Source organism: Palaemon carinicauda, chromosome 28 (assembly GCF_036898095.1).
Source record: "Palaemon carinicauda isolate YSFRI2023 chromosome 28, ASM3689809v2, whole genome shotgun sequence".
Taxonomy (NCBI): domain Eukaryota; kingdom Metazoa; phylum Arthropoda; class Malacostraca; order Decapoda; family Palaemonidae; genus Palaemon; species Palaemon carinicauda.
This window is the reverse complement of record NC_090752.1, coordinates 35,339,402-35,356,399: the sequence shown is the minus strand read 5'-3', so window position 1 is coordinate 35,356,399 and position 16,998 is coordinate 35,339,402. Positions and strand designations below refer to the sequence as shown.

Sequence of the window (16,998 nt, the reverse complement as noted above, 5' to 3'; positions counted from 1 at the left end):
GACTGTTGCTCTATATGACTGATCACTTTCTTTAAGCATTGAAATCTCTTCCTTCGGGGTGCAAACTCTGATGCCTTGTATTTTAATATCTCATCGTATTGGTATTGAATTAATTGCATATGTTTATATTTCGCCTATAAGTAATAAAAAATTTTTGTGAGGTGTGATAACTTTCGTTATTTGCTCTCTTAAAATGTTTTGCAACGATGAGAAAAATCCAATAAGTTTTGGTTACATCTACGAAACCGCCAGATCATTTAAGTAGTCATAATTGCTTTTAACGCACGACAAGGTCTGGTTTGTGTGCGTGTTTTATTAGTGGTAATTTTATTAAGAAATTAGTCATTGTATTTAAGTGGCTGGTCAAATTCATTGGTTCTTTGTTTCTGTAATTTTTTTTATTAAGGATATATCATCATGGCCCTTTAATATTTGTGTGTTTGTGAATAGTTGAGTATCTAGTCTATAAATCCTCATGTTTGGGATATGCCCAAACCATTGCATTTTCGTGTATGAATATTTTATTCGGCAAAGCTTCTTTATCTTCTTTCGACCTCATTAGTTCCACTGTCTAACAGGGTCGGCCGTTCGAGTCAAATTTCTCCATCTATTTCTTTTTCTTGCATCTTCTCCCCCAAGTCCCTCCTCACCACAAGATATCACACGAATACAAAAACAACAAATACACCTTTCCCTCGCAACTCCATTGTATTTTTGTTTAGATATACACGTGATTCATTGTCAAAATCTAGACGTGTACAACCTCCAGTTTCTCTAAAGATAAGCAATTTGCTAACACAGTATTTCATTTCGTCTTTTCGTATTTAAATCTTTCCACTGCATTTGAAATTTTTTAGCGAAATAGATATTTATAAATTAGTGAAGTTAAAATACTTTTTATACAAAGGATATACATAGTTGATATGGTTATTAAATGGTTATTTCAGAAAAAAAAACCTTGACGTCTTGAAAAAGACCAGGAAAGGATATGCGAAATACGCTGTGGCAGTATCAAGGACGTTGCACACATCTTTTTCGTTATCTTAATTTGGTCGAAAATTATTTAAATTGGAATAGATGTCCTTCTGTACAACGGAAAATGGCATCATTGTGATTTAACGTATTTTTCCTGCTTTCCAGTTTCATTTTTAAATCACGCCAAAAACTTGAATAAATCTGTTTTTTAGCCTTTTTGTTGAAATTGAAATCTGATCCGCACGGCTAACTTTCTTTTTCAAGTGTTGAAAACTTAGTTTTTAAACACTGGGTGTAACTTTCGTTTGATCTTTTAATTTTAAGCTAAATACTAAAGACGAGCTATCGTTTGATTTTCATTCTTAAATAACTTAACACTGAAGTCAAACTTTAAACCTATTTTTAGATATTAAGCTAAAAGCGGAAGTGTGACTCGATCCAGTTCTAAGTTTATTATGAAATAATCGGATTCAGTTTTCTGTTCAGTTTTGAAATTAGAATATCTTCGTTAATTTAGGTTTCGTTGATTATTCCAGTTTTCGTTGGATTTTGTAAGCTTTTTAACAAGATACTTAGGTCATTTAAGATCAGTTTTTAAAGGCAGATCAAGATTTTTATGGTGCGGTTTCACTTTGAAACGAATAACGAGTGTGCATTTTGTTGCCAGCGGGAACAATTTAGATAAGTTTTTTTGGGCTTATCACTTCCGGAACTAGTGTTTCCTTTACATGTTATTTGTTTGCGTGCACAAATACACAACACACATGTTAAAGAGAAAGATTTGGTGTAGAGAAAAACACTAATTTAGAATTTAGTCAGACTTGAGGCCTTCATTACCCTGCAGAAATGTCTTGAGCATTTTCGTAAATTTTACGCAATATTTGAGAACCGTAATTCGACCCATTGTGTTTTCATGCAGCGTCCACTTGCGGCCAATCTACGAAGTTGCCTAATCATCTTCTTTCTGCTCTGTATAAGTCCAAGTTGAAAAGTGACTTGTATTTATCGACCTCTTTTTATGTTCATAGTTTTCACCTTTATTTCGTCGGTGATGGATATCCAAGTTACTCTCTCTCTCTCTCTTTCTCTCTCTATCTCTCTCTCTCTCTCTCTCTCTCTCTCTCTCTCTCTCTCTCTCATATATATATATATATATATATGTGTGTGTGTGTGTGTATACGTGTATATATGCACAAACACACAAACATATCTATCTATCTATCTATCTATCTATATATATATATATATATATATATATGTGTGTGTGTGTGTGTCTGTGTGTGTGTGTGTAATGTATATGAGCAAACTAAATGTGTTCTTATCATCTCGTGTACGTATTGCTTCATCATCCTCGTGGAGAATGTAAAGATTACAGTGTGTTGGTTCGTACGTTCACCCATTTGTCAGAATGAACGGAAGTACCTGCTCATACTGCATATGCTTCTCTAGAAAATGTGTATAATTAAGTATGTGCATGTGCACTTAGTATTGTTTTTTTTTCTTTTTTCGTCTGCATTTACCATTCGTAATTTCCTGTTTTTTTTTTTCGATTTGTTGCGGCAATTCTTTAGTTTTTCATTTTTGTCTCATTTTTGGATATCATTAAATAATAGTTATAACACTTTTGAGCTATATCACCCCTTCATTTTAAGGAAATTTAGCTGAAGATTTATGTAAAAAATGTAAACCTTGCTTCTTACATCTACCATACAAGTTATCCAACAAGTTCTCTTTTTTCTAAATCTCTTTATACTTAACAAGCATCTAAGCAAGAATATAACCTAGTGCTCAGCACTTCTCTTTCATTTTGTCTTGAGACCGCCTCGGGTGTAGAAACTCCAGTCGAGTTAATAGATAAAAACAGAATATGGCAATTTCTTCCCACAAAAGTTGGCCACTAGGTGAAGAGGACTCATGGGCTTGAGGCCTCTTTAATCTGTCTTATATTGTCGTTGTGTATCTGGATAATGCACAAATATATAGATATTGTCAACCTTTTTCTTTCCTCATGCACGTTGGGTCATTGTCACTGATATTAGAAAGCATTTGAAGATCCGGACGATAAATAGAAGAATAGCCGGATCTCATCCGTTATCTTATGAGGGAAAGAAATTCAAGGATTTGTGCATAGATCTTTAAGTTACGCTTGTTTTGTTCGTTCAGTTGTTTCATTTTGTTTTTAACAATGAAATTAATGTAGAATTCTTGTGTTTCTTTTTTATTTAGAGTATTTAAATTTGTCATGATTTCCTTTGTTTTGCAACCTAAATTTTAGTTTAGCCTATGCAATGAAACGTGTGTGTTTACTAGTTTTTCTCTGTTTTTCTCATAAGGTCTTTATATTTAAGAGAACGTGTCGTTGTGAAGTAACGGTGTTTTAGGCATGCTTTATGACCGTATACACGTTGTAATGATGATAATATTAATATCAATTACGATAATAAGATAATTAAGCTGGAAATGGGAGGCAGGGATCACAACCGGAATCCTGATAATTATAAAATTTAGTATTGTGTTCAACCTCCTTTAAAATTTGGTACGAATAATGTACATTTTAAAATTATAGTTAATTATAATTCCTAATCAGTATATTTTTCTTTCCAATTTGGCACCATTCTGGTTGCGACGCTGATTAGTATCCCTAGCCCCAACGCTTCAAATTTTGTATATACATTAGATAATTTCTGGTGTCTATTGCGTAGTTTTGTATAGAGGTCGCCCTTTGTAAAAAGAAAGATTTAGTCGTGATATCGTTTAGTTGTGGATTTGTTTACTTTTCTCTGTGTTTCCGGAATGATTTAATGGTGTCGTTTGAAGATACGGGTTTGTCGAATGTGCCCGTCTGGTCTCTTCATTATGAAAACTGATTCCTCATTAAACTTAGTCTATTATTATTATTATTATTATTATTATTATTATTATTATTATTATTATTATTATTATTATTATTTAGATAAAATTCTTGAGAGGTAGGTGCGCTTTATATTGTAGAGAAACGAAAAGGTTTCGAAAACTGTGCATATTCCTCTCTCTCTCTCTCTCTCTCTCTCTCTCTCTCTCTCTCTCTCTCTCTCTCTCTCTCTCTCTCATGAATTGTTCACTAGCTATAGAACTGGACGACCATATACTTCAGGTCAGTGGTGAGAATTCCACTTTTCTCTCTTGGTCTACCAAGGTTGCGGTATTTCCAAGTATCTGAGGGAAATGACAATCAGAAAGTGATTATAGGCAACAAACTCATGTTCGTTTACTCAAGTCCTCATTAATTCACTTTAAGGAGGCTAATTAGGTTTGAAAGTTGAGCTCCATTAAATTCTAAAGTATTAGCTGTCTGTCTATCACTTGCGCGAACACAAACATTGCGTATACACGCACTAACTAGTGGTTTTCGCAACCGAGACAAAAAAAAAAAAAAATGGGCATGCCTAGCAGCCTCATCCTAGTTAAAGATACATATGATGAAAATGATAAGTTGAGATATGTATTTTTCAACATCAGGTCATTTCCTTTAATTGTGGGAGACTCCACAAATAAAAAAAAAAAAACTTGGCAGTCATTGTCACATGAACTCACTGTATACGTGTGTATGTTTTTTAAACGGGAAAGATTGTTCCAATGTTTGTTTTGATATCTAAAATTTACAAGAGGAAAAATTTCTTCTAAAGTTGATAATACATTTTTGGTGTTATTCAAATGTGTAGCTATTTTATATATATATATATATATATATATATATATATATATATATATATATATATATATATATACTTATCTCATACTAGGATTGAACCATATTGACTCATTAGGTGTAATTCGAATTAAAAGCTATCAACTGTGTCACCTGGCGGGCCGGGAAGTTTGGGAAAACTCGCTGGTAAGAGACTGATGTCTGGCCAGGTAAATCCTGAATTACTGTTAGCTGTTAGGTTCCGACTTCTTTAGAGCCTGTTGTGGCATGGTTGGAAGCGACCTGGCCTTTCTTTTGAAAGGGCTATGGTTCGATCCCAGTATGAAATAGAATTTATTTCTATTTGTGCACGATATTGTGTTGATTTTCATCCATATATATATATATATATATATATATATATATATATATATATACATACATATATATATACATATATATATAGTACATATATATATATACATATATATATATATATATATATATATATATATATATATATATATATATGTGTATATCATGCATGAAGAGGGGGATGGAGGACAATTCTAAAATGAAGGAAACTCAAATAAGGATTAACTAAAGGACAAGTAATCACTGGCCCCCTTTCTGTGATTAAAACTTTCTCACTAGTAAGTAACTAAGATTTCCTTTTGCTTCCGTTTTCCCACTTACAGCGCTCTTTAAGGGAGTAATCCTATTTACTTCATTTACCTCAGGACTGTATAAGTAAAGATACTTGGATTCATGTTTGTTTTCCATCAGACTTTTCCAACGGACACAACGGGGTTCGTTTCAGCCTAAGATAGAAAAAAGGCACTTGGTCAGATTTTGGCTTTATACGCACTAGGTGGAATCAATCTTACGTAAGATAAGTTATTAAACTCTTACCCAATGATGCTGATTGACCAAAAATTTCTTATGGTGTGACTGAGAACAATAGTTTGAAATTTGTTGCAGTGATCGTATCTCACATGAAATTCGTTTTGCAAATCCTCGACTCTCTCTCTCTCTCTCTCTCTCTCTCTCTCTCTCTCTCTCTCTCTCTCTCTCTCTCTCTCTCTCTCTCTCTATGTTATGTAACAAGCGATTGCGTATAACGTGTGCAATGACCTTAATGAATATCAACTGCTGTGTAACTATTTGAATAGATATTTCAAAGCTTTGTTTCGTAGTGTTCTTAGATGGATGCTTATATAAACAAAGTGATGTATTTACCCATATTCAAATCGTATGAGGATTTGATTAATTAACGCCTTGATAAATTTATACACATTCATAAGGCATTGTTAATTTAAAAAGATTATTCCGAGATATACATTAGCGTGTATTAATATATTATTTTCAAGTAAAGAATTCCTGAAAATTACATGTTTCCAATTCCCCCAGGATTTTGATTACTTGGTCAAAGGTCTTTCCTGTTGTGCATTTGGTCATTCTTTAAACAGGTTTTAAGAAAGTCATGGTGTCAAATCTTACTTTTAAGATTTCATATGATGTGTCATAGTTTTAACAACGTTCTATTTTTAGGGTCAATAAACTGGCAGTGGCAGCTCCAGTCTTCATTCTTTTAAATGAGAGAGAGAGAGAGAGAGAGAGAGAGAGAGAGAGAGAGAGAGAGAGAGAGAGAGAGAGAGAGAGACTTTGTATCCGACCTAAATATAAGATCTAATTTCATAAAATTCAATTAGATATTTCCTTTTACCAATGAGAACAACTGGTTTTGCATGATAATTTTGTGATTAATATTTATGGACTATTAAAAATTTTTGCATATTATAATATCATTTTAATCATTAACGTTTTTGACCAGTTATTTTTGGTGACGGATAAATTCCAAACTCCTTCACACTTCAAATCGAATTTTTAAACTGTATTGTGACACATTGCCGCTCCCACCAGACTTCTAAAGTCTGTTGTAAGTTCGAGTAAGAAATAAAAAGAAAGGTACCTTTTACCCGTATTAGGTAATGCTTTATTTATGGGTGGATGCACAAGTGTTAATGAACATAACGTTAATTGCTGTTATTGACACAGGGGAAACAGCTTTCTGTGTACGCGTGTTTTTAAACGTATTTATTTTTTCCATTTATTTGTGGTTATTCCTTTTCATTGTCCAGTCTTGTGTACTGTTATGTTATGCATATCTTTATTCCTCTATTTACTGCTCAATTGGTGGTTTAGATTTAAAAAAACAGCCTTATCTTAGCAAGTCTTTGTAAGGTGTTAATAGGGATAAGAAACCTTGCTTGGATATCTGGACTCGTAAACCAATCGCAACATTCGGTGCTCATCCATTCGCTATTTTTAAATGGTCTTTGTATTCTCTATCAGACTTGAAACACGTCCATATCATTTCTGCGTTTTCCATAATGATAGTAATTACTATAAATTCCTCTTCATCGTATGATTATGATTTTTAAACACATTCATATTAATTATTTTGTTAATAGAATAGACTAAAAGTAAATATAAAAAGAACAATGGAGTTAATTATTCTGTCAAAATTTGTCTAAAAGTAGATGTGAAAAGAACGTTGAAGAACCTGCTCGATTTACATTTTCAATCAGAAACGTTAAAGTAGATTTGTTTTCCAAATAGTAATTATGATTTGTGAGTTGATCCTACATTTTTATTTTTCTATCTGAGAAGCATGGAAAGACAAGTGGTTCGATTGAAAATTAACATTCTTTATATAAAATGTGGCTTCATTTAGATATAAAAATGAAATTTCATTAATGATGTAATTTTGCAACTTTCTTAATACTCAAGTCATTTTTTCGTAACCTTACATGTCCAAAAATTGAGAAATGAATGTTTTATTTTGAGCTTACTGACGATGATCAATTATTCATGATTTATCCAAACTGAATCGAATTCAACTGTCACTGCAAAATGCATTAGGGCTACCAGGAGATTGCCAATACTTTAGTATTATTTCTTTGATATTATTTCACCATATTTGGCTAACTGTTATTCTTTTTAGATTCTTTGATAGCCTCCAAGAGTCTAAATTTATAGTTTAGCTTCTTTGATAACCTCTGAGTAGCTTTGAATTTATATTACAGCTTCTTTGTTACCCTTTGAGTATCTTTGAATTTAAATTTTAGCTTCATTGAAAACCTCTGGGCATCTTTGATTTAAGAATTCAACTTCATTAATAACCTCTGAGTATCTTTGACTATAGATTTTAGCTTCTTAAAAACTCTTTGAGTGTCTTTGAATTTAGATTTTATTTGCTCTGATACCCTTTGAGTATGTTTGAATGTATTTTTTTTATTCTCTAAACCCTTTCTGAATACATTTGGAATTATATTTTAGATTCTTTGATATCCTTTTTAGTATTTTGAAATTGGATTTTACATTTTTTATACCTGCCGAGTATCTTTGGTTTCAAATCTTATATTATTTGATCAGTTCTGTATATCTTTGAATTTAAATAGTAGATACCGTTACAGCATCCTCCTGGTGTCTTTGATTTTAGATTCTTTCATAACTTCTGAGCATCACTGAATTTAAAGACCTTCTTATAGACTACTCAGATCTTATCAAGCGAGGTATAAAACCCTGCCACATGATTTGTACACTTTACACTCCAGCTGCTCTAACAAATCTCTTTGCTGTGAAATGACAGTATCTGCAGTTAGTAGTTGACTGTAAATTCCAGCGGTTCGCACTGCATGATAATTACTTGTAATGGAATGTAGCAGCTTGTCAAGGCATTCATGCAATTTCCATTTAACCTTGCAAATGAAACATTACTGTGTACCATTGCAATTCCTTGGTTTCTTGGTCGTTTCTCTGTACCTACAAAGCATATCCTTGCGTGCACACCGGTGCGAAGCATTATGGTCTGTTGCTATGCTTAATTACATGCTTAAAAGCATGCAAGTGTGTGGTTCTGTCTTCAAGGTTATTTATACATGGAGGGGATATTTTCTTCATATTTTTCGGACACGCATTAAATGAAAAAAAGTATATACCTTTTCTATATTTCTATTGGAAATTTATCTCTTGTTGGAGGTTATGTACACACGACAGCCAAAATATAGGTTACGATATGTCAGTATTTGTGGATACAAGATAATCCTTTCATGTGCTTGATAATTAATTGTGGCTATACTGTAATTCATTATTATTATTATTATTAATTAATTGTGTTATTATGTAATTATTATCATTATTATTATTAATTATTATTATTAATTTATTATTATTAATTATGATTATTATTATTAATATTATTATTATTATTAGTTATTATTAATTATCGATTATAAATAATTATCGATTATTATTGATTATTCTTATAATGCTCACATTTTAAAGATATCCAAGAAATGAAAACACGGTGAAAGTTAAAGCTAAATACCATTGTCAATTCTCCTTGTTGTTTTTATGTCAAAATTTTCATTATTTCCTCATTATTTTCCTTTTGAAATATTCGTTCTTTAGGTCCACATTCTGAGTTGTACAGTATTTCATGACGCCAACATTCTCATTTTGCACAATTATTTCTCCGTGTATATTAACATCATCTTTTTCTACTTCTTCTGTGCGCCAGTTATGTTCCAGCTTTCGTAATGATTTTATACTCAAGTACAACGGCTTTTTCATGAAAACATATCCTTTGCACAGATAAAAAATCTGTTTTATCATGTTTTTCTCGTCATTTGAAATAAAAGAAATATACCTATTACAATTACTGTTTTGAATTTTTCTTACTACTACTACTACTACTACTACTACTACTGCTACGTTATTACTACGATAGTGATAATAATTATAATAATAATAATGATAACAACCTTGGCAAGTAGATTACAGTAATCTTGAATCATTTATTTCTTGCTGATGTCAGCGATCACGGACTTGCCACAAGGCCACCACCATTCAACGACTTATTTACAGTTATCGTCACCCTCTCCCCCCCCCCTTCTCTCTTTGCAAGAAATATGTCCCCAGATTAGCAATACCCAAGTTATCGACTTCGGCTGTTATCGACGAGAGCGACCCTGATAACTGTGACGCTAAATAGCTCATAATCAATCAATCTTGGTTTTATTTTGTGCCCATGACTTTTATGGTTTGTTCGATCGCTATTTCGTTCCCTTTGTGATCTGTTTAGTGGCTGTTTTGTGTGCTCTTTGCTCTTTTGGTGATGCTCTATGAGTCTATGTCCTGTTTGGGCTCTTCATTCGATGACACCCCCCCCCCCCCCCGTTTTTAAGGGTTGTTCGATATCTGTTTACTGTCCTTTGCTATCGGTTGATTGGCAGTATCTTCCTTTCTATGTCTGCTTATTGGTGTCTTTGTGCTTTTGGGTGGCTGTTTAGTGACCGATTTGTGTTGTGTGTGTTCTGTTTCGTGGTTATTTCTTTCCTTCAATGGTTTGCTTGGTGGTTGTCTTGTCTCCTTTACGGTTTATATGATTTTCTTCTTCGCTCCCATTTATCCAAATTATTCCCTTAATGGGAATAATTTTCCTTTTCTTTGATAAGAGGTAGCCCTATTATTCTCGCTGTAAATAGGCCCCACCCGTTTTCCGCCCTTCCAATGCAACCCTTTTTCCACCAAGATATTGACTTTATTCTCATTATTATGTGGCCTTCCTGATTCGATCAATTTTTAAACTTAAAAAAAGGTGGGTCTATCTCCTCAGGAATTTGTCCTATCAAATCCTTTTTCTTTAATTTTCCTTCTGGCCCAGGACGAAGAGTTGCATGACAATCCATCAGTGATTTTGTCGTTTGCCAGTTTTTTCACCTACAGACAATTCAAGCAATATATTTTTTCGACATGCGAACTAAGAACTCAAGTATTCGGAAACTATTGCTTTTTTAATTCGTTCTCAAATTTAGTAATAGAAAGGCTTAATGAGAATGAATGATTTATAATTTTCAGACTTTTGTTTTGTGGGGTGAATTGGAAATATATGGTATGAATTGTATCCCTTTTTCACCCTCATCACATCATCATTCGTGCATTCACACATTCAGTTGTAAAAACCACAAAGGTGTGTGTAGAAAATTGGCATAAAAGATTGTCAATAAAAGAGAATTGCTCAAGAAAACTGAGAAGACATCAACTAAATAAACCTGGAGAAGGTTATAGGAAAGTGTACACCTTATGTTCTAATCATTAGAAGAAAAAAACTAATAATGAATAAGTCATTCATGTTATAGGAAAGTGTACACCTGATGTTCTAATCATTTGAAAAAAAAAAAAAAAACTAATAATGAATAAGTCATTCATGTTATAGGAAAGTGTACACCTGATGTTCTAATCATTTGAAAAAAAAAAAAACTAATAATGAATAAGTCATTCATGTTATAGGAAAGTGTACACCTGATGTTCTTAAAAAAAAACAACTGATAATGGATAAGTCATTCATTTGGTCGTGAAAACCTTCATACCTATTCCGTTTGTTCCTGGGTATTATGTAATCCTATTTCTTGAACTGTTTTCTTTAATGAATCAGTTTAAAAACATATGGAACTTCCCTTTACTCTGCTCTTATATTTTTTTTATATCTTTTGTTTTCCCTTCCCTTACTTTAAAGAAACTGGCTCTTTCTTTTTTTCATTTTTCCATTTTTTAAATTTCCACTTCACTTGTTTATTGACATTTTCAATTGTTGATCGTTGAGATAGAGGTGGCCTTAGACATTGGGTAAACTGTAACTTAACACCTGTGGAACCAGCCGATTTAGATTTTATAGGTGTTTAGAATTTCTTTGATAAATCGATGCTTTATAGAATGCGAAATTCAAGGGAAATAACGAGTTTTCAAACTATTAGACACACATACATTGAAAAATCCTTGACATTTCGTGTAGCAGGATCTTCAAGAAAACTATTATCTTAATCCTTAAAACTTACGGAAAAAAAAAAACATTTTAAGGTGAACGTGAGAAAATTGCGGAATAAATGGACAAGAAGGACACGGTGATCGGAATGTCAAAAGGAAAGGCCAAAGATTAAATGTCAAGTACAGGGATAGTCAACGTGATTTGCGTTTCTGTGACATATAAGAATGGTTTTGACAACTTTGGTACGGATTGTAACCGAATATGGGCATGTGTCGTAAATTATTTCACGTTAAATTATTTCTATAAAATTTTAAGGACTAGCGAGATTCTCTCTCTCTCTCTCTCTCTCTCTCTCTCTCTCTGCGTCTTTATGAAAGGGTGTGTATGGCTTTACCCGAATCTCTCATATAAACTCTTGTCAGGATTCATTATGAAGGATATATATGGCATAAACTTTATTTCAATTCATGCCAGGTTCATCGAGTCCAATTGTGGCATTGACAAAGGTGTGTGAGAGAGAGAGAGAGAGAGAGAGAGAGAGAGAGAGAGAGACAGAGAGAGAGAGGCGCCTCAGTGATCTCTGATTTTTATATAGCCTCTTCTATATGTTGTTTTTTTTATCTTTGAAGGACCAGCAACGTGTTACTATTATCATTATCTGTTGTTATCTTTGTAGTCATCATTCTGTCGTTAATGTCAAGTTAATTCATTATTTTTTTATTGCCAGACATAGTATCTTGCTAGTGATAATGAGTGTGTACCACCAGACGTTCCTAGATTGAAAATATTTGTTTGTGTTTTCAAGAATTTTTAAAGGTCTCGCAAGATTAGTAAGTGTATAAAACTGATTTTAAAAACGGGTTTCTTTTTTCACAATGTATATATATATATATATATATATATGTATATATATATATATATATATATATTATATATATATATATATGTATATATATATATATATATATATGTAAGCTTTACGAATTTATTTTTATTGATTTTTGTTTGTACCCACAGACTCTTCGGGAAGTGATAATATTGATAGTAATGATAATAATAATAAAGGTGATCTGCACTCATGTTTCTTGTGTAACGGCTACGGCAATAACCTTTAACATTTATTGTTAGATTTTGGTCCTGACATATCTGACATATCAAAGATACATTTAATTTGCCATTTAACGAATAAAAAAAAGGGAAATAATCCGTTGTCGTATTTCATCCATATCAGCTGAGACATCATTCACTTTTTAAATGCCTCATGATTTGTGTCGTGTCAAGGATTCTGTCAAAGAATCCGCTTCAGTCGAATTCTATCTTGAAACTATTAGTTCACATCCCAGTTGAAACGTCAAATTGTTCTGCATCATCCCTGGTACACAATTTCCTCAGAAATTTCCAAAAATATATCTTAGAGGAAGTTACATCAAAAGCAGGTTGATTTTGCGATTATATTTAAAAGAAGTGAACCAGATAGTTAATTGGCAAGGATACCTTATACCGTGTTCATAGCCATGCTTCACTTGGGGATTTTATTATGCAAGGGACAGTCCACCTGTGATTGGGTATTCGCGTTGAATGAATATGTCCCTTTCATCATAAAAGACTTCGAGAGGTCAGACTTTATCAACTCAAGGAGACCCTTTCGATTTGAGAGACTTCCAGTGTAACCCTTTTAGTGTTGAGGGGCTTCAATGAGGTTCTGTCTTTGATAAAGTTATACTTTATCTATACAAGATGCCCTTTGAGTCAAGGAACTTTGATCAATTTCTATCTTGGATAACGTCAAATATCTGCTCAAAATTACCCTTTTGAATTTAAGGACTAGGTTCAGTTTCTGTTCGAGATGAAGTCTGAATCGGTGACAGATTTCGTCTGCTCAAAATAGCCTTTGACTTGAATCTGAATCTCTGTCTGAGATGATACTGTTTTTGTTGGCAAAAGTTATGTACTCAAAATTTCAGTATTTATTGGGGGATTTCGTCCATTTCTATCCATGATTAGGTCACTCTTATTGAAAAATCACACCCAAAGAAAACTACATTTATTCAAATTTTTTTTAACAAGTTACAGCTGAATAACATTCAATGTAAGCTCAAAATTACACCATTATTTTCAAAACTGGAATATATGTTTCGCATTGAAAAAAAAAAAAAAACGTTACGTTACATACTAGAATTTAAAATCAAGATTGAAAGTCTGCAGTTATATGTTCTTGATCCATCGTGAAATAAAGATCCTTAATTAAATGAATTTCAAGTTTAATCATAATTATATTTCCGTTTGGTTTTTAAGTTTAAGACTATTAAGTGTAATAAATTAAAACTTAAATTCATATCAAATTACTGTACCCTCCAAACAATTATAAAATGATAATTGTTCCATGAGATAATAAAATGGCTAAAGGACATCGTTAGCATAATGTTTACTCAGCTTTTTAGCTAATTCAATTTGCCTGAGTTTTCGTATAATTATGGTCTGTTGGCGCTAATTGGACAAGGAATTAGAACTTTTTGTAATTATAGTCATGGCTAATTAACCATTTAGTGAAGACTACCTTTGAACGTTTAACATTGAACATATATTGATTCATATAACTTGTTCACGTGATATAGATATTTTATGTGTGTATATATAAGGTTTTAAAATTCAGTACATACAGTATATCCTAGAGATCAGTTAACCGGAATTGTACTACACATGATTATATTTTCTAAATGTAAATGTAAAGTTATAAAAGGGTGAAAATAAATTAATTCCTATTGCTGCTTTTGTTATCAAGTTTACGTTTATTGGCCTCGTGGATTCTTTATAATCATCAAAAGTTGCCGATAATGTAAGAGACAGGAAGGAAACTGCAAATCGCAACCCCTGGCACTTTACATACTATCCTGAATCAAGAACCCTCCTTCATGTTGGAGAGAGAGAGAGAGAGAGAGAGAGAGAGAGAGAGAGAGAGAGAGAGCTGGACGACATCTAGTCTGAATGTCGAGATCATTACTTTTGTTGCACACATGAAAAAATATATTTATGCACACTGCATTTTATTACATCAAGATCTTTTCACACCCATATTGATTTAACTTTAAGTGAAACATAAACAAGGATTGTATGTACTGTATGTATTATACCGTACCCCTCCAAAAAAAGTAAATTAATATCTAGAAATGTGGATGAGAATGAAAGACCCATTAGAGATTGCATCCTATACTATTATCATATCGTGTAAATATTGGGACATAACATTTGCCTCTGCATTAATATCCAAATAATATCATAATTTCTCTTCCACATATAAAAGGAAAGTCTTTTTATCAAATACCTTTCTCAAAGTAACCATAAAGGAAGATATACTGTAGATCTGAGATTCATTTATGGCTTTTGTTTATGTAATTTTGCTTACTGATAAGTTATTAGATGCATTTCTTCCTGTGTGAAGGTGGCAAAGAAGAGTTTTAAAAAAGGACGAATTGACGTCAATTGATAAACTTAGCGATGCATACTTCATTTGTTTGCGTCAAGCGTTGTGCAAGAAGACTTGTGTAAAGGCAACCTTTCCATGTTTGAGGTTTATGAAAACACACACACATATATATATATATATATATATATATATATGAGAGAGAGAGAGAGAGAGAGAGAGAGAGAGAGAGAGAGAGAGAGTGTTGCTTAGAAAGTTCAGGAGGGGAAGCATTTCGTAATTAGTTTGTTTACGCAGTTTCAGTAGTGCTTTTCAGACAACGTCTGAAAGGCTGCACACCTGCAATTATGCTCTTGTAAGATGGAAGTAATATGGAGTATTTGTCGCTAGTATTTTGTAATATTAAATCTGTCAGGTGGGGGATTACATGGTGAAAGGCAACGCAAGATCTGTCTTCGTAAGATATTTCAAGTTTAGCTAAATTGAGACTCAGTAGATCACTTGAAAATTCATGCTTTTTCTTACGTAGATGTGCAATGCTTGGATGGCCAAAATCCGAAAGACATTGCTAGATTATCGTTGACGGGTTTCATCAAGCCAAATTTTGAAATATCCTAAAGGCATATTAATAAAAGTTCAAATAATAATGACATGTTTGTATGGTGCACAAACATGTAACATTTTACCAAAGCACTTTAGTATTCCAGATTAGGTAGGAAAGGTTCTTGTCCCAGATTCTTGTTCTGTAGAATATCCACATATTAAAAATTCTCAATAAGTTTTTCTTTTTCGTAAAAAGAGTTTTTACTGATATTACCAGAATCATTTTTGGGGGTCGTGCGCATTTGTCGAGCAAATAATCAAATAAAAATAATTAAATTTTAAAATGATTTTTGGATTGTTTAAGCGAATAGTGTTTAAAGGGTCCAATGGTGTTACCCAAGGCCACTTTACGCTTAGGCTTGTAGCTAGTTAAAAAAATGATTTTTATTTTGTCCCACGAGTTTTATGAGTTCAGGTCAAATGATACCTTAAATACTAAAATTATTATCTGGTAACGATTTGAAAGTATATAACCCATTGAAATCTGTCACTGTTTTCATATTATCATAGTTTTTATAATTTTGGGATACTATTTTTGGAGAAATGGTACGAGACTTTTAATCTTTTATTTTACCAAAGATTTTACCATCACTCCTACTGTTATTCATACTACTATAGAATAAATGATAATGAAAGTGTGATAACAATACCATATTTTTGGGCATAATAGGGAATATTGGGTTTCTGGTCAAGTGTTTTGTGGACATCCACAACAATAATATTATTTTGACATCGAAATGAAAAATACTGCAATTTTTAAAGACTTCCTATTGCTAACCAATATTTATTTGCAGCAGATTAATCAAATTTATTACGAATAAGTTTTTATTTAAGGTTTTAACCCTATGTTTAGGCGGTCACCCTCTTATATACGGGAATGGGTGTTTAAAACTGATTGTATTCAAGGAAACGTAAAATCTCACATCCATTAATATAGTCTCATGGTTTACTCACGTTTATTATTATTAATTATTATTATTATTATTAATATTATTATTATTATTATTAGCAACGGCAGCCACTACAACCCTAGTTGATAAAGCAGGATACTACAAGTCCAAGGGCCAAGGGCTCTAACAGGGAAATCAGTCCACTTAGGAAAGGAAATAAAGAAATAAGTAAACTATATACGATAGGTCATAAATGAAAAAAAATGTAGAATATTTTAATATCAAGAACAATGTGAAAATACATCTGCCATGTAAACTGGGAAAATGACTTATGCTAACCTGATCAGCAGAAAAAGGATTTTCCACGAGTGTGAACTATTGAAGTTCCACCGATTCAGCATGTCATGGTTCCCATTTCTAGAGTTAAGTTGTTGTTTGAAGATCTGTCTCACACAGTGAATGGGAAAATATAAGCGGTCATTCTCAGCCCTTAGGTCGTAGTCCGGGATCCGACCAAACCATGGCCAAGGCACATCGGTAGCTTGTTTTCTCTTGTGTAGGATTGGGTGTTCTCTCGTGCGTTGCATTCTGTTCTTTATTTCATTTTTAG

General features: G+C 32.6%; 1 protein-coding gene across 11 annotated transcripts in view; it reads left to right on the top strand.

Moving 5' to 3' along the window:
• LOC137621495 (uncharacterized) overlaps positions 1-16,998 on the top strand; it is a 303,174-nt gene that overhangs the window by 111,572 nt on the left and 174,604 nt on the right. The window lies entirely within an intron of this gene.